Here is an 18118-nt window from a genome sequence, read left to right as displayed (position 1 = left end):
CCAGTGACAGACATGTCCCTTTCCTTATGGCTCTTTCCACAGGCGCAGGCGCGGTTCTCTCTCAGGCAGAGGGGATGCCCAGGCATAGAGGATTTCGCTCCATGCGGGTTTATTACACCATGCTGTGGAGACAAGCTCTGGCAAGGAACAGGCAGCATCCCACACACCCGACTCTGATTTCCCAAAGAATGCTGTGCGTTCCTAGAGGGGATGCCCGTGCAAAGAGTCTTTCGCTTAATGCGGGTTTCTCCCGCCATGCTGATAATACTAGGCTAAGGCAAGCAGCAACAGCAGCCCACAGAACAGACTCTGATTTCCCAGCGACGGCTATGCTTTCGCAGAGGTTTTCAGCTTGGCACGAATCGCACTTCGCTGCTGCTTCCTCAGCAAGGCTTTGTTTGTTCGCTCTGTAGCGGCAGGGAAGAAGAGCTGCGGGGGAGCTGGTGCCTCTGGGACGTTGCTTTTCCGGGCTCCAAGATCGCGCCCGGGTTTCACCTTGCTAAGCCGAACAAATAGACACAGACACAACCCTGCAGCAACGTGCGTGGCCTATCATGGCACTCTATGCCTATTACCATCTCCTGGCGTAGGTAAGGCTTTGCCGTTTCTCCGGCGATCAGGCAGACTCGGGGTCTAGGCCAGTGCCTTCACCACAGGAGAGAGGAGGCGACAGGATCCCTGCACAAGGCCCGTGCACTAGGATTGGGAACTGTGGGGTACTGTCTCCACTCCTTCCGCGGCACACCCCCTGCCACCCACAACGCTGCCACATCTTGGTGGAACAGGGCTTCTGACTGCCGGTTTCTCCATGGGGTTGTTTCTGCGAGTTCCGGGTATGGCACCTGGTGGCAATCCCAAGTGTGCCCTTGGGACAGGTGGCCAAGGAGATGCTGTCCCCTTGGGACCTGAGGCACAGGACAGGCCTGCCTTCTGCCCAGACTCCTTCCTCAGAGTGGAGCACGCACCCCTGCCCTAGTCATCCCCTCATGTCTCCTTAGCAGCCAGGCTTCCATCTCTCCTTACAGGGAGCGGGTGACACGTGTCTTGCCACCGCCCTGCTGTTCGTGCCATGGTAGGCTATCCTGCTTCCCGAGCGTTTCCGGACCCCAAGGCCAAGGGCTCCTTCTCTTCCCCAGGGACGGCGTGCTGCGCCTTCCCCACACTTGCTCCTAGGGAGCGCAGTGACAGACATATGCAACCATGCTTCTCTCTCAGGCAGAGGGGATGCCCAGGCAAAGAGGATTTCGCTCCATGCGGGTTTATTACACCGTGCTGTGGAGACTAGCTCTGGAAAGCAACAGGCAGCATCCCACAGACCCGACTCTGATTTCCCAAAGAATGCTGTGCTTTCCCAGATGTTGTGCCAGTGCAAAGAGGCTTTTGCTTTATGCGGGTTTCTCCTGCCATGCTGCGAATACTAGGCTAAGGCCAGCAGCAACAGCAGCCCACAGAACAGACTCTGATTTCCCAGCGACTGCTCTGCTTTCGCAGAGGTTTTCACCTTGGCGCGAACCGCACTTCGCTGCTGTTTCCTCAGCAAGGCTTTGGATGTTCGCTCTGTCACATCAGGATAGAAGAGCTGCGGGAGAGCTGCTGCCTCTTGGGCCTTGCTTTCCCGGACTCCATGTTGATGCCCTGGGTTCACCATGCCAGGGTGAACTAAGCAGACACAGCCACAACCCTGCAGCAGCGTGCGTTGCCTAGGATGGCACTCTATGCACACTACCATCTCCCGGTGTAGGCAACTTTGGCCTTTGGCACTGGCCCTCAGGCGGATTCGCGGACTAGGTCAGTGTCTTCCTCACAGGAGAGGAGAGGCGACAGGATCCCTGAACACTGCCCGTTACTGGAATGGGGAGCTTTCGGGGATTGTCCCCACTCTTTTCCCGTCACACACCCTACCACCCACAATGCTGTCACATCTTGGAGGAAGATGGCACCTGACTGCGCATTTCTCGAGGGAGCTGTTTCTGCGAGTTCCGGGTATGGCGCCAGGTAGCTAGCCCAAGTCTGCCCTACGGACAGTTGCCCAAGGAGATGCTGTCCCCTAGGGACCAGAGGCACAGGACAGGCCTGCCTTCTGCCCAGACTCCTTCCTCAGAGTGGAGCACGCGTCCCTGCCCTAGTCGTCCCTTCATGTCTCCTTATTAGCCAGGCTTTGTCTCTCTGCAAAGGGAGCGGGTGACATTTGTCTTGCCACCGGCCTGCTGTTCCTGCCAGGGCAGGCTCTTCTGCTTCCCGACCGTTTCCCGATCCCAAGGCCAATGGCTCCTTCTCTTCTCTGGGGGCGGCGTGCTGTGCCTTCCCCAGACTTGTTTCTGGGGAGCGCGGTGACAGCCGTTTCCCTTTCCTGAAGGCCCTTTCAGATGTGCAAACATGCTTCTCTTAGGCAAAGGGGTGCTAGGGCAAAGAGGATTTCGCTCCATGCGGGTATCTTCCACCATTCTGCGGGGACTAGCTCAGGCATTCCGCTGCAGCATCCCACACATCCGATTCTGATTTCACAACGAATGCTGTGCTTTCCCAGAGGAGATGCCACAGCAAAGGGGCTTTCGCTCTCTACGGGTTTCTCCCATCGTGCTGCGAATACTAGGCTAAGGCAAGCTACAAAAGCAGCCCGCAGAACCGACTCTGATTTCCCAGTGACTGCTATGCTTTCGCAGAGGTTTTCAGCTTGGCGCGATCCACACTTCACTGCTCCTTCTTTTGCAAGGCTTTGGTCGTTCCCTCTGTCGCGGCAGGGAAGAAGAGCCACGGGAGAGCTGGTGCCGCTTGGGCCTTGATTTCCTCTGCTCCAAGTTCGCACCCGGGGTTCACCTCGCTAAGCCGAACTAAGCAGACACAGCCTCGACCCTGCAGCAGCGTGCGTGGCCTAGGATGGCACTCTGCTCACAATGCCATCTCTCGGCATAGGCAAGGCCTGCCCTTTCGCTCTGGCGTTCAGGTGGACAGGGGACTAGGCCAGTGCCTTCCCCATCCTTGAGGAGACGTGAGAGGATCACTGCAACACCGCCCGTGCCCTGGGATGGGGAGTAATGGGTAACTGTCCCTGTTTCCCCGGGACACTCCCTGCCTCCGCCAATGCTGCCACATCCTGGAGGAAGACGGCATCTGATTGCCCATTCCTCCAGGAGGTGATTCTGCGAGTTCAGGGCCGGGAGTTTGGTGGCAAGCCCACTTCTGCCCTCTGGACAGGTGGCCAAGGAGATGCTGTCCCCTTGGGACCAGAGGCACAGGAAAGGCCTTCCTTCTCGGACTCCTTCCTCAGATTGGAGCACGCTCCCTTGCCCAATCGTGCCCTCATGTCTCCTTAGCAGCCAGGCTTCGTCTCTCTGCACAGGGAGCGGGTGACACTTGTCTTGCCACAGGCCCGCTGTTCCTGCCAGGGCCGGCTCTCCAGCATCACGACCGTTTCCCGACTCCAAGGCCAAGGGCTCCTTCTCTTCTCCTGGGGCAGCGTGCTGCATTTTCCCAAGACAGGCTCCTGTGGAGCCCAGTGACAGACATGTCCCTTTCCTTAAGGCTCTTTCCACAGGCGCAGGCACGGTTCTCTCTCAGGCAGAGGAGATGCCCAGGCATAGAGGATTTCGCTCCATGCGGGTTTATTACACCATGCTGTGGAGACAAGCTCTGGCAAGGAACCGGCAGCATCCCACACACCCGACTCTGATTTCCCAAAGAATGCTGTGCGTTCCTAGAGGGGATGCCCGTGCAAAGAGTCTTTCGCTTAATGCGGGTTTCTCCCGCCATGCTGATAATACTAGGCTAAGGCAAGCAGCAACAGCAGCCCACAGAACAGACTCTGATTTCCCAGCGACGGCTATGCTTTCGCAGAGGTTTTCAGCTTGGCACGAATCGCACTTCGCTGCTGCTTCCTCAGCAAGGCTTTGTTTGTTCGCTCTGTAGCGGCAGGGAAGAAGAGCTGCGGGGGAGCTGGTGCCTCTGCGACGTTGCTTTTCCGGGCTCCAAGATCGCGCCCGGGTTTCACCTTGCTAAGCCGAACAAATAGACACAGACACAACCCTGCAGCAACGTGCGTGGCCTATCATGGCACTCTATGCCTATTACCATCTCCTGGCGTAGGTAAGGCTTTGCCGTTTCTCCGGCGATCAGGCAGACTCGGGGTCTAGGCCAGTGCCTTCACCACAGGAGAGAGGAGGCGACAGGATCCCTGCACAAGGCCCGTGCACTAGGATTGGGAACTGTGGGGTACTGTCTCCACTCCTTCCGCGGCACACCCCCTGCCACCCACAACGCTGCCACATCTTGGTGGAACAGGGCTTCTGACTGCCGGTTTCTCCATGGGGTTGTTTCTGCGAGTTCCGGGTATGGCACCTGGTGGCAAGCCCAAGTCTGCCCTTGGGACAGGTGTCCAAGGAGATGCTGTCCCCTTGGGACCTGAGGCACAGGACAGGCCTGCCTTCTGCCCAGACTCCTTCCTCAGAGTGGAGCACGCACCCCTGCCCTAGTCATCCCCTCATGTCTCTTTAGCAGCCAGGCTTCCATCTCTCCTTACAGCGAGCGGGTGACACGTGTCTTGCCACCGCCCTGCTGTTCGTGCCATGGTAGGCTATCCTGCTTCCCGAGCATTTCCGGACCCCAAGGCCAAGGGCTCCTTCTCTTCCCCAGGGACGGCGTGCTGCGCCTTCCCCACACTTGCTCCTAGGGAGCGCAGTGACAGACATATGCAACCATGCTTCTCTCTCAGGCAGAGGGGATGCCCAGGCAAAGAGGATTTCGCTCCATGCGGGTTTATTACACCGTGCTGTGGAGACTAGCTCTGGAAAGCAACAGGCAGCATCCCACAGACCCGACTCTGATTTCCCAAAGAATGCTGTGCTTTCCCAGATGTTGTGCCAGTGCAAAGAGGCTTTTGCTTTATGCGGGATTCTCCTGCCATGCTGCGAATACTAGGCTAAGGCCAGCAGCAACAGCAGCCCACAGAACAGACTCTGATTTCCCAGCGACTGCTCTGCTTTCGCAGAGGTTTTCACCTTGGCGCGAACCGCACTTCGCTGCTGTTTCCTCAGCAAGGCTTTGGCTGTTCGCTCTGTCACATCAGGATAGAAGAGCTGCGGGAGAGCTGCTGCCTCTTGGGCCTTGCTTTCCCGGACTCCATGTTGATGCCCTGGGTTCACCATGCCAGGGTGAACTAAGCAGACACAGCCACAACCCTGCAGCAGCGTGCGTTGCCTAGGATGGCACTCTATGCACACTACCATCTCCCGGTGTAGGCAACTTTGGCCTTTGGCACTGGCCCTCAGGCGGATTCGCGGACTAGGTCAGTGTCTTCCTCACAGGAGAGGAGAGGCGACAGGATCCCTGAACACTGCCCGTTACTGGAATGGGGAGCTTTCGGGGATTGTCCCCACTCTTTTCCCGGCACACACCCTGCCACCCACAATGCTGTCACATCTTGGAGGAAGATGGCACCTGACTGCGCATTTCTCGAGGGAGCTGTTTCTGCGAGTTCCGGGTATGGCGCCAGGTAGCTAGCCCAAGTCTGCCCTACGGACAGTTGCCCAAGGAGATGCTGTCCCCTTGGGACCAGAGGCACAGGACAGGCCTGCCTTCTGCCCAGACTCCTTCCTCAGAGTGGAGCACGCGTCCCTGCCCTAGTCGTCCCTTCATGTCTCCTTATTAGCCAGGCTTTGTCTCTCTGCAAAGGGAGCGGGTGACATTTGTCTTGCCACCGGCCTGCTGTTCCTGCCAGGGCAGGCTCTTCTGCTTCCCGACCGTTTCCCGACCCCAAGGCCAATGGCTCCTTCTCTTCTCTGGGGGCGGCGTGCTGTGCCTTCCCCAGACTTGTTTCTGGGGAGCGCAGTGACAGCCGTTTCCCTTTCCTGAAGGCCCTTTCAGATGTGCAAACATGCTTCTCTTAGGCAAAGGGGTGCTAGGGCAAAGAGGATTTTGCTCCATGCGGGTATCTTCCACCATTCTGCGGAGACTAGCTCAGGCATTCAGCTGCAGCATCCCACACATCCGATTCTGATTTCACAACGAATGCTGTGCTTTCCCAGAGGAGATGCCACAGCAAAGGGGCTTTCGCTCTCTACGGGTTTCTCCCATCGTGCTGCGAACGAATACTAGGCTAAGGCAAGCTACAAAAGCAGCCCGCAGAACTGACTCTGATTTCCCAATAACTGCTATGCTTTCGCAGAGGTTTTCAGCTTGGCGCGATCCACACTTCACTGCTCCTTCTTTTGCAAGGCTTTGGTCGTTCCCTCTGTCGCGGCAGGGAAGAAGAGCCACGGGAGAGCTGGTGCCGCTTGGGCCTTGATTTCCTCGGCTCCAAGTTCGCACCCGGGGTTCACCTCGCTAAGCCGAACTAAGCAGACACAGCCTCGACCCTGCAGCAGCGTGCGTGGCCTAGGATGGCACTCTGCTCACAATGCCATCTCTCGGCATAGGCAAGGCCTGCCCTTTCGCTCTGGCGTTCAGGTGGACAGGGGACTAGGCCAGTGCCTTCCCCATCCTTGAGGAGACGTGAGAGGATCACTGCAACACCGCCCGTGCCCTGGGATGGGGAGTAATGGGTAACTGTCCCTGTTTTCCCGGGACACTCCCTGCCTCCGCCAATGCTGCCACAAACTGGAGGAAGACGGCATCTGATTGCCCATTCCTCCAGGAGGTGATTCTGCGAGTTCAGGGCCGGGAGTTTGGTGGCAAGCCCACTTCTGCCCTCTGGACAGGTGGCCAAGGAGATGCTGTCCCCTTGGGACCACAGGCACAGGAAAGGCCTTCCTTCTCGGACTCCTTCCTCAGATTGGAGCACGCTCCCTTGCCCAATCGTCCCCTCATGTCTCCTTAGCAGCCAGGCTTCGTCTCTCTGCACAGGGAGCGGGTGACACTTGTCTTGCCACAGGCCCGCTGTTCCTGCCAGGGCCGGCTCTCCAGCTTCACGACCGTTTCCCGACCCCAAGGCCAAGGGCTCCTTCTCTTCTCCTGGGGCAGCGTGCTGCATTTTCCCAAGACAGGCTCCTGCGGAGCCCAGTGACAGACATGTCCCTTTCCTTAAGGCTCTTTCCACAGGCGCAGGCACGGTTCTCTCTCAGGCAGAGGGGATGCCCAGGCATAGAGGATTTCGCTCCATGCGGGTTTATTACACCATGCTGTGGAGACAAGCTCTGGCAAGGAACCGGCAGCATCCCACACACCCGACTCTGATTTCCCAAAGAATGCTGTGCGTTCCTAGAGGGGATGCCCGTGCAAAGAGTCTTTCGCTTAATGCGGGTTTCTCCCGCCATGCTGATAATACTAGGCTAAGGCAAGCAGCAACAGCAGCCCACAGAACAGACTCTGATTTCCCAGCGACGGCTATGCTTTCGCAGAGGTTTTCAGCTTGGCACGAATCGCACTTCGCTGCTGCTTCCTCAGCAAGGCTTTGTTTGTTCGCTCTGTAGCGGCAGGGAAGAAGAGCTGCGGGGGAGCTGGTGCCTCTGGGACGTTGCTTTTCCGGGCTCCAAGATCGCGCCCGGGTTTCACCTTGCTAAGCCGAACAAATAGACACAGACACAACCCTGCAGCAACGTGTGTGGCCTATCATGGCACTCTATGCCTATTACCATCTCCTGGCGTAGGTAAGGCTTTGCCGTTTCTCCGGCGATCAGGCAGACTCGGGGTCTAGGCCAGTGCCTTCACCACAGGAGAGAGGAGGCGACAGGATCCCTGCACAAGGCCCGTGCACTAGGATTGGGAACTGTGGGGTACTGTCTCCACTCCTTCCGCGGCACACCCCCTGCCACCCACAACGCTGCCACATCTTGGTGGAACAGGGCTTCTGACTGCCGGTTTCTCCATGGGGTTGTTTCTGCGAGTTCCGGGTATGGCACCTGGTGGCAAGCCCAAGTCTGCCCTTGGGACAGGTGGCCAAGGAGATGCTGTCCCCTTGGGACCTGAGGCACAGGACAGGCCTGCCTTCTGCCCAGACTCCTTCCTCAGAGTGGAGCACGCACCCCTGCCCTAGTCATCCCCTCATGTCTCTTTAGCAGCCAGGCTTCCATCTCTCCTTACAGGGAGCGGGTGACACGTGTCTTGCCACCGCCCTGCTGTTCGTGCCATGGTAGGCTATCCTGCTTCCCGAGCGTTTCCGGACCCCAAGGCCAAGGGCTCCTTCTCTTCCCCAGGGACGGCGTGCTGCGCCTTCCCCACACTTGCTCCTAGGGAGCGCAGTGACAGACATATGCAACCATGCTTCTCTCTCAGGCAGAGGGGATGCCCAGGCAAAGAGGATTTCGCTCCATGCGGGTTTATTACACCGTGCTGTGGAGACTAGCTCTGGAAAGCAACAGGCAGCATCCCACAGACCCGACTCTGATTTCCCAAAGAATGCTGTGCTTTCCCAGATGTTGTGCCAGTGCAAAGAGGCTTTTGCTTTATGCGGGTTTCTCCTGCCATGCTGCGAATACTAGGCTAAGGCCAGCAGCAACAGCAGCCCATAGAACAGACTCTGATTTCCCAGCGACTGCTCTGCTTTCGCAGAGGTTTTCACCTTGGCGCGAACCGCACTTCGCTGCTGTTTCCTCAGCAAGGCTTTGGCTGTTCGCTCTGTCACATCAGGATAGAAGAGCTGCGGGAGAGCTGCTGCCTCTTGGGCCTTGCTTTCCCGGACTCCATGTTGATGCCCTGGGTTCACCATGCCAGGGTGAACTAAGCAGACACAGCCACAACCCTGCAGCAGCGTGCGTTGCCTAGGATGGCACTCTATGCACACTACCATCTCCCGGTGTAGGCAACTTTGGCCTTTGGCACTGGCCCTCAGGCGGATTCGCGGACTAGGTCAGTGTCTTCCTCACAGGAGAGGAGAGGCGACAGGATCCCTGAACACTGCCCGTTACTGGAATGGGGAGCTTCGGGGATTGTCCCCACTCTTTTCCTGGCACACACCCTGCCACCCACAATGCTGTCACATCTTGGAGGAAGATGGCACCTGACTGCGCATTTCTCGAGGGAGCTGTTTCTGCGAGTTCCGGGTATGGCGCCAGGTAGCTAGCCCAAGTCTGCCCTACGGACAGTTGCCCAAGGAGATGCTGTCCCCTTGGGACCAGAGGCACAGGACAGGCCTGCCTTCTGCCCAGACTCCTTCCTCAGAGTGGAGCACGCGTCCCTGCCCTAGTCGTCCCTTCATGTCTCCTTATTAGCCAGGCTTTGTCTCTCTGCAAAGGGAGCGGGTGACATTTGTCTTGCCACCGGCCTGCTGTTCCTGCCAGGGCAGGCTCTTCTGCTTCCCGACCGTTTCCCGACCCCAAGGCCAATGGCTCCTTCTCTTCTCTGGGGGCGGCGTGCTGTGCCTTCCCCAGACTTGTTTCTGGGGAGCGCGGTGACAGCCGTTTCCCTTTCCTGAAGGCCCTTTCAGATGTGCAAACATGCTTCTCTTAGGCAAAGGGGTGCTAGGGCAAAGAGGATTTCGCTCCATGCGGGTATCTTCCACCATTCTGCGGAGACTAGCTCAGGCATTCAGCTGCAGCATCCCACACATCCGATTCTGATTTCACAACGAATGCTGTGCTTTCCCAGAGGAGATGCCACAGCAAAGGGGCTTTCGCTCTCTACGGGTTTCTCCCATCGTGCTGCGAACGAATACTAGGCTAAGGCAAGCTACAAAAGCAGCCCGCAGAACCGACTCTGATTTCCCATTGACTGCTATGCTTTCGCAGAGGTTTTCAGCTTGGCGCGATCCACACTTCACTGCTCCTTCTTTTGCAAGGCTTTGGTCGTTCCCTCTGTCGCGGCAGGGAAGAAGAGCCACGGGAGAGCTGGTGCCGCTTGGGCCTTGATTTCCTCGGCTCCAAGTTCGCACCCGGGGTTCACCTCGCTCAGCCGAACTAAGCAGACACAGCCTCGACCCTGCAGCAGCGTGCGTGGCCTAGGATGGCACTCTGCTCACAATGCCATCTCTCGGCATAGGCAAGGCCTGCCCTTTCGCTCTGGCGTTCAGGTGGACAGGGGACTAGGCCAGTGCCTTCCCCATCCTTGAGGAGACGTGAGAGGATCACTGCAACACCGCCCGTGCCCTGGGATGGGGAGTAATGGTTAACTGTCCCTGTTTCCCCGGGACACTCCCTGCCTACGCCAATGCTGCCACATCCTGGAGGAAGACAGCATCTGATTGCCCATTCCTCCAGGAGGTGATTCTGCGAGTTCAGGGCCGGGAGTTTGGTGGCAAGCCCACTTCTGCCCTCTGGACAGGTGGCCAAGGTGATGCTGTCCCCTTGGGACCAGAGGCACAGGAAAGGCCTTCCTTCTCGGACTCCTTCCTCAGATTGGAGCACGCTCCCTTGCCCAATCGTCCCCTCATGTCTCCTTAGCAGCCAGGCTTCGTCTCTCTGCACAGGGAGCGGGTGACACTTGTCTTGCCACAGGCCCGCTGTTCCTGCCAGGGCCGGCTCTCCAGCATCACGACCGTTTCCCGACTCCAAGGCCAAGGGCTCCTTCTCTTCTCCTGGGGCAGCGTGCTGCATTTTCCCAAGACAGGCTCCTGTGGAGCCCAGTGACAGACATGTCCCTTTCCTTAAGGCTCTTTCCACAGGCGCAGGCACGGTTCTCTCTCAGGCAGAGGGGATGCCCAGGCATAGAGGATTTCGCTCCATGCGGGTTTATTACACCATGCTGTGGAGACAAGCTCTGGCAAGGAACCGGCAGCATCCCACACACCCGACTCTGATTTCCCAAAGAATGCTGTGCGTTCCTAGAGGGGATGCCCGTGCAAAGAGTCTTTCGCTTAATGCGGGTTTCTCCCGCCATGCTGATAATACTAGGCTAAGGCAAGCAGCAACAGCAGCCCACAGAACAGACTCTGATTTCCCAGCGACGGCTATGCTTTCGCAGAGGTTTTCAGCTTGGCACGAATCGCACTTCGCTGCTGCTTCCTCAGCAAGGCTTTGTTTGTTCGCTCTGTAGCGGCAGGGAAGAAGAGCTGCGGGGGAGCTGGTGCCTCTGGGACGTTGCTTTTCCGGGCTCCAAGATCGCGCCCGGGTTTCACCTTGCTAAGCCGAACAAATAGACACAGACACAACCCTGCAGCAACGTGCGTGGCCTATCATGGCACTCTATGCCTATTACCATCTCCTGGCGTAGGTAAGGCTTTGCCGTTTCTCCGGCGATCAGGCAGACTCGGGGTCTAGGCCAGTGCCTTCACCACAGGAGAGAGGAGGCGACAGGATCCCTGCACAAGGCCCGTGCACTAGGATTGGGAACTGTGGGGTATTGTCTCCACTCCTTCCACGGCACACCCCCTGCCACCCACAACGCTGCCACATCTTGGTGGAACAGGGCTTCTGACTGCCGGTTTCTCCATGGGGTTGTTTCTGCGAGTTCCGGGTATGGCACCTGGTGGCAAGCCCAAGTGTGCCCTGGGACAGGTGGCCAAGGAGATGCTGTCCCCTTGGGACCTGAGGCACAGGACAGGCCTGCCTTCTGCCCAGACTCCTTCCTCAGAGTGGAGCACGCACCCCTGCCCTAGTCATCCCCTCATGTCTCCTTAGCAGCCAGGCTTCCATCTCTCCTTACAGGGAGCGGGTGACACGTGTCTTGCCACCGCCCTGCTGTTCGTGCCATGGTAGGCTATCCTGCTTCCCGAGCGTTTCCGGACCCCAAGGCCAAGGGCTCCTTCTCTTCCCCAGGGACGGCGTGCTGCGCCTTCCCCACACTTGCTCCTAGGGAGCGCAGTGACAGACATATGCAACCATGCTTCTCTCTCAGGCAGAGGGGATGCCCAGGCAAAGAGGATTTCGCTCCATGCGGGTTTATTACACCGTGCTGTGGAGACTAGCTCTGGAAAGCAACAGGCAGCATCCCACAGACCCGACTCTGATTTCCCAAAGAATGCTGTGCTTTCCCAGATGTTGTGCCAGTGCAAAGAGGCTTTTGCTTTATGCGGGTTTCTCCTGCCATGCTGCGAATACTAGGCTAAGGCCAGCAGCAACAGCAGCCCATAGAACAGACTCTGATTTCCCAGCGACTGCTCTGCTTTCGCAGAGGTTTTCACCTTGGCGCGAACCGCACTTCGCTGCTGTTTCCACAGCAAGGCTTTGGCTGTTCGCTCTGTCACATCAGGATAGAAGAGCTGCGGGAGAGCTGCTGCCTCTTGGGCCTTGCTTTCCCGGACTCCATGTTGATGCCCTGGGTTCACCATGCCAGGGTGAACTAAGCAGACACAGCCACAACCCTGCAGCAGCGTGCGTTGCCTAGGATGGCACTCTATGCACACTACCATCTCCCGGTGTAGGCAACTTTGGCCTTTGGCACTGGCCCTCAGGCGGATTCGCGGACTAGGTCAGTGTCTTCCTCACAGGAGAGGAGAGGCGACAGGATCCCTGAACACTGCCCGTTACTGGAATGGGGAGCTTTCGGGGATTGTCCCCACTCTTTTCCCGGCACACACCCTGCCACCCACAATGCTGTCACATCTTGGAGGAAGATGGCACCTGACTGCGCATTTCTCGAGGGAGCTGTTTCTGCGAGTTCCGGGTATGGCGCCAGGTAGCTAGCCCAAGTCTGCCCTACGGACAGTTGCCCAAGGAGATGCTGTCCCCTTGGGACCAGAGGCACAGGACAGGCCTGCCTTCTGCCCAGACTCCTTCCTCAGAGTGGAGCACGCGTCCCTGCCCTAGTCGTCCCTTCATGTCTCCTTATTAGCCAGGCTTTGTCTCTCTGCAAAGGGAGCGGGTGACATTTGTCTTGCCACCGGCCTGCTGTTCCTGCCAGGGCAGGCTCTTCTGCTTCCCGACCGTTTCCCGACCCCAAGGCCAATGGCTCCTTCTCTTCTCTGGGGGCGGCGTGCTGTGCCTTCCCCAGACTTGTTTCTGGGGAGCGCGGTGACAGCCGTTTCCCTTTCCTGAAGGCCCTTTCAGATGTGCAAACATGCTTCTCTTAGGCAAAGGGGTGCTAGGGCAAAGAGGATTTCGCTCCATGCGGGTATCTTCCACCATTCTGCGGGGACTAGCTCAGGCATTCCGCTGCAGCATCCCACACATCCGATTCTGATTTCACAACGAATGCTGTGCTTTCCCAGAGGAGATGCCACAGCAAAGGGGCTTTCGCTCTCTACGGGTTTCTCCCATCGTGCTGCGAATACTAGGCTAAGGCAAGCTACAAAAGCAGCCCGCAGAACCGACTCTGATTTCCCAGTGACTGCTATGCTTTCGCAGAGGTTTTCAGCTTGGCGCGATCCACACTTCACTGCTCCTTCTTTTGCAAGGCTTTGGTCGTTCCCTCTGTCGCGGCAGGGAAGAAGAGCCACGGGAGAGCTGGTGCCGCTTGGGCCTTGATTTCCTCGGCTCCAAGTTCGCACCCGGGGTTCACCTCGGTAAGCCGAACTAAGCAGACACAGCCTCGACCCTGCAGCAGCGTGCGTGGCCTAGGATGGCACTCTGCTCACAATGCCATCTCTCGGCATAGGCAAGGCCTGCCCTTTCGCTCTGGCGTTCAGGTGGACAGGGGACTAGGCCAGTGCCTTCCCCATCCTTGAGGAGACGTGAGAGGATCACTGCAACACCGCCCGTGCCCTGGGATGGGGAGTAATGGGTAACTGTCCCTGTTTCCCCGGGACACTCCCTGCCTCCGCCAATGCTGCCACATCCTGGAGGAAGACGGCATCTGATTGCCCATTCCTCCAGGAGGTGATTCTGCGAGTTCAGGGCCGGGAGTTTGGTGGCAAGCCCACTTCTGCCCTCTGGACAGGTGGCCAAGGAGATGCTGTCCCCTTGGGACCAGAGGCACAGGAAAGGCCTTCCTTCTCGGACTCCTTCCTCAGATTGGAGCACGCTCCCTTGCCCAATCGTCCCCTCATGTCTCCTTAGCAGCCAGGCTTCGTCTCTCTGCACAGGGAGCGGGTGACACTTGTCTTGCCACAGGCCCGCTGTTCCTGCCAGGGCCGGCTCTCCAGCTTCACGACCGTTTCCCGACCCCAAGGCCAAGGGCTCCTTCTCTTCTCCTGGGGCAGCGTGCTGCATGTTCCCAAGATAGGCTCCTGTGGAGCCCAGTGACAGACATGTCCCTTTCCTTAAGGCTCTTTCCAAAGGCGCAAGCACGGTTCTCTCTCAGGCAGAGGGGATGCCCAGGCATAGAGGATTTCGCTCCATGCGGGTTTATTACACCATGCTGTGGAGACAAGCTCTGGCAAGGAACCGGCAGCATCCCACACACCCGACTCTGATTTCCCAAAGAATGCTGTGCGTTCCTAGAGGGGATGCCCGTGCAAAGAGTCTTTCGCTTAATGCGGGTTTCTCCCGCCATGCTGATAATACTAGGCTAAGGCAAGCAGCAACAGCAGCCCACAGAACAGACTCTGATTTCCCAGCGACGGCTATGCTTTCGCAGAGGTTTTCAGCTTGGCACGAATCGCACTTCGCTGCTGCTTCCTCAGCAAGGCTTTGTTTGTTCGCTCTGTAGCGGCAGGGAAGAAGAGCTGCGGGGGAGCTGGTGCCTCTGGGACGTTGCTTTTCCGGGCTCCAAGATCGCGCCCGGGTTTCACCTTGCTAAGCCGAACAAATAGACACAGACACAACCCTGCAGCAACGTGTGTGGCCTATCATGGCACTCTATGCCTATTACCATCTCCTGGCGTAGGTAAGGCTTTGCCGTTTCTCCGGCGATCAGGCAGACTCGGGGTCTAGGCCAGTGCCTTCACCACAGGAGAGAGGAGGCGACAGGATCCCTGCACAAGGCCCGTGCACTAGGATTGGGAACTGTGGGGTACTGTCTCCACTCCTTCCGCGGCACACCCCCTGCCACCCACAACGCTGCCACATCTTGGTGGAACAGGGCTTCTGACTGCCGGTTTCTCCATGGGGTTGTTTCTGCGAGTTCCGGGTATGGCACCTGGTGGCAAGCCCAAGTCTGCCCTTGGGACAGGTGGCCAAGGAGATGCTGTCCCCTTGGGACCTGAGGCACAGGACAGGCCTGCCTTCTGCCCAGACTCCTTCCTCAGAGTGGAGCACGCACCCCTGCCCTAGTCATCCCCTCATGTCTCTTTAGCAGCCAGGCTTCCATCTCTCCTTACAGGGAGCGGGTGACACGTGTCTTGCCACCGCCCTGCTGTTCGTGCCGTGGTAGGCTATCCTGCTTCCCGAGCGTTTCCGGACCCCAAGGCCAAGGGCTCCTTCTCTTCCCCAGGGACGGCGTGCTGCGCCTTCCCCACACTTGCTCCTAGGGAGCGCAGTGACAGACATATGCAACCATGCTTCTCTCTCAGGCAGAGGGGATGCCCAGGCAAAGAGGATTTCGCTCCATGCGGGTTTATTACACCGTGCTGTGGAGACTAGCTCTGGAAAGCAACAGGCAGCATCCCACAGACCCGACTCTGATTTCCCAAAGAATGCTGTGCTTTCCCAGATGTTGTGCCAGTGCAAAGAGGCTTTTGCTTTATGCGGGTTTCTCCTGCCATGCTGCGAATACTAGGCTAAGGCCAGCAGCAACAGCAGCCCATAGAACAGACTCTGATTTCCCAGCGACTGCTCTGCTTTCGCAGAGGTTTTCACCTTGGCGCGAACCGCACTTCGCTGCTGTTTCCTCAGCAAGGCTTTGGCTGTTCGCTCTGTCACATCAGGATAGAAGAGCTGCGGGAGAGCTGCTGCCTCTTGGGCCTTGCTTTCCCGGACTCCATGTTGATGCCCTGGGTTCACCATGCCAGGGTGAACTAAGCAGACACAGCCACAACCCTGCAGCAGCGTGCGTTGCCTAGGATGGCACTCTATGCACACTACCATCTCCCGGTGTAGGCAACTTTGGCCTTTGGCACTGGCCCTCAGGCGGATTCGCGGACTAGGTCAGTGTCTTCCTCACAGGAGAGGAGAGGCGACAGGATCCCTGAACACTGCCCGTTACTGGAATGGGGAGCTTTCGGGGATTGTCCCCACTCTTTTCCTGGCACACACCCTGCCACCCACAATGCTGTCACATCTTGGAGGAAGATGGCACCTGACTGCGCATTTCTCGAGGGAGCTGTTTCTGCGAGTTCCGGGTATGGCGCCAGGTAGCTAGCCCAAGTCTGCCCTACGGACAGTTGCCCAAGGAGATGCTGTCCCCTTGGGACCAGAGGCACAGGACAGGCCTGCCTTCTGCCCAGACTCCTTCCTCAGAGTGGAGCACGCGTCCCTGCCCTAGTCGTCCCTTCATGTCTCCTTATTAGCCAGGCTTTGTCTCTCTGCAAAGGGAGCGGGTGACATTTGTCTTGCCACCGGCCTGCTGTTCCTGCCAGGGCAGGCTCTTCTGCTTCCCGACCGTTTCCCGACCCCAAGGCCAATGGCTCCTTCTCTTCTCTGGGGGCGGCGTGCTGTGCCTTCCCCAGACTTGTTTCTGGGGAGCGCGGTGACAGCCGTTTCCCTTTCCTGAAGGCCCTTTCAGATGTGCAAACATGCTTCTCTTAGGCAAAGGGGTGCTAGGGCAAAGAGGATTTCGCTCCATGCGGGTATCTTCAACCATTCTGCGGAGACTAGCTCAGGCATTCAGCTGCAGCATCCCACACATCCGATTCTGATTTCACAACGAATGCTGTGCTTTCCCAGAGGAGATGCCACAGCAAAGGGGCTTTCGCTCTCTACGGGTTTCTCCCATCGTGCTGCGAACGAATACTAGGCTAAGGCAAGCTACAAAAGCAGCCCGCAGAACCGACTCTGATTTCCCAGTGACTGCTATGCTTTCGCAGAGGTTTTCAGCTTGGCGCGATCCACACTTCACTGCTCCTTCTTTTGCAAGGCTTTGGTCGTTCCCTCTGTCGCGGCAGGGAAGAAGAGCCACGGGAGAGCTGGTGCCGCTTGGGCCTTGATTTCCTCGGCTCCAAGTTCGCACCCGGGGTTCACCTCGCTAAGCGAACTAAGCAGACACAGCCTCGACCCTGCAGCAGCGTGCGTGGCCTAGGATGGCACTCTGCTCACAATGCCATCTCTCGGCATAGGCAAGGCCTGCCCTTTCGCTCTGGCGTTCAGGTGGACAGGGGACTAGGCCAGTGCCTTCCCCATCCTTGAGGAGACGTGAGAGGATCACTGCAACACCGCCCGTGCCCTGGGATGGGGAGTAATGGGTAACTGTCCCTGTTTCCCCGGGACACTCCCTGCCTACTCCAATGCTGCCACATCCTGGAGGAAGACGGCATCTGATTGCCCATTCCTCCAGGAGGTGATTCTGCGAGTTCAGGGCCGGGAGTTTGGTGGCAAGCCCACTTCTGCCCTCTGGACTGGTGGCCAAGGTGATGCTGTCCCCTTGGGACCAGAGGCACAGGAAAGGCCTTCCTTCTCGGACTCCTTCCTCAGATTGGAGCACGCTCCCTTGCCCAATCGTCCCCTCATGTCTCCTTAGCAGCCAGGCTTCGTCTCTCTGCACAGGGAGCGGGTGACACTTGTCTTGCCACAGGCCCGCTGTTCCTGCCAGGGCCGGCTCTCCAGCTTCACGACCGTTTCCCGACCCCAAGGCCAAGGGCTCCTTCTCTTCTCCTGGGGCAGCGTGCTGCATTTTCCCAAGACAGGCTCCTGTGGAGCCCAGTGACAGACATGTCCCTTTCCTTAAGGCTCTTTCCACAGGCGCAGGCACGGTTCTCTCTCAGGCAGAGGGGATGCCCAGGCATAGAGGATTTCGCTCCATGCGGGTTTATTACACCATGCTGTGGAGACAAGCTCTGGCAAGGAACCGGCAGCATCCCACACACCCGACTCTGATTTCCCAAAGAATGCTGTGCGTTCCTAGAGGGGATGCCCGTGCAAAGAGTCTTTCGCTTAATGCGGGTTTCTCCCGCCATGCTGATAATACTAGGCTAAGGCAAGCAGCAACAGCAGCCCACAGAACAGACTCTGATTTCCCAGCGACGGCTATGCTTTCGCAGAGGTTTTCAGCTTGGCACGAATCGCACTTCGCTGCTGCTTCCTCAGCAAGGCTTTGTTTGTTCGCTCTGTAGCGGCAGGGAAGAAGAGCTGCGGGGGAGCTGGTGCCTCTGGGACGTTGCTTTTCCGGGCTCCAAGATCGCGCCCGGGTTTCACCTTGCTAAGCCGAACAAATAGACACAGACACAACCCTGCAGCAACGTGCGTAGCCTATCATGGCACTCTATGCCTATTACCATCTTCTGGCGTAGGTAAGGCTTTGCCGTTTCTCCGGCGATCAGGCAGACTCGGGGTCTAGGCCAGTG

The sequence above is a fragment of the Mustela lutreola genome, chromosome 6 (genome assembly GCF_030435805.1).
Source record: "Mustela lutreola isolate mMusLut2 chromosome 6, mMusLut2.pri, whole genome shotgun sequence".
NCBI classification, from domain to species: domain Eukaryota; kingdom Metazoa; phylum Chordata; class Mammalia; order Carnivora; family Mustelidae; genus Mustela; species Mustela lutreola.
This window is presented reverse-complemented; position numbering follows the sequence as displayed.